The sequence below is a fragment of the Arachis duranensis genome, chromosome 9, assembly GCF_000817695.3.
Source record: "Arachis duranensis cultivar V14167 chromosome 9, aradu.V14167.gnm2.J7QH, whole genome shotgun sequence".
NCBI classification, from domain to species: domain Eukaryota; kingdom Viridiplantae; phylum Streptophyta; class Magnoliopsida; order Fabales; family Fabaceae; genus Arachis; species Arachis duranensis.
Window position 1 is genome coordinate 89,171,000 of NC_029780.3, and position 662 is coordinate 89,171,661.

Genomic DNA, 662 nt, shown 5'->3' on the forward strand with positions numbered 1-662 from the left:
AGAAGTGGGAAAACATTAAATACCTCACTTCAAAGCAGCAGGAAGCTGAGAAATGAACAAATGGCTACTTAAAATCCCTCTGAGGATAATCAGAGCCCAGAGAGGAATAATACTGGCGCTGAACGCCCAGCCTATGCTCATTCCTGGCGTTCAACGCCAGAAACAAGCATGGATCCGGCGTTGAATGCCCAAAGGGAGCATGGTTCTGGCGTTCAGACGCCAGTAACAAATGGGGAAATAGCGTCTAACGCCACTCCAGCTTCCACCCCTGGCATCCAAATGCCAGTAGGGGATCAGTCACATACAAGTGCTGATGACAACCCTTCTAAAAAGGCTTTCCAACCCACTTCTGTAGGTAATAAACCTGCAGCAACTAAGGTTGAGGAATACAAAGCCAAAATGCCGTATCCTCAAAAACTCCGCCAAGCGGAACAGGATAAGCAATTTGCCCGCTTTGCAGACTATCTTAGGACTCTTGAAATAAAGATTCCGTTTGCAGAAGAACTTGAGCAAATACCCTCTTATGCTAAGTTCATGAAAGAGATCTTAAGTCATAAGAAGGATTGGAGGGAAACTGAAAAAGTTTACCTCACTGAAGAATGCAGTGCAGTCATTCTGAAAAGCTTACCTGAGAAGCTTAAAGATCCTGGGAGCTTTATGAT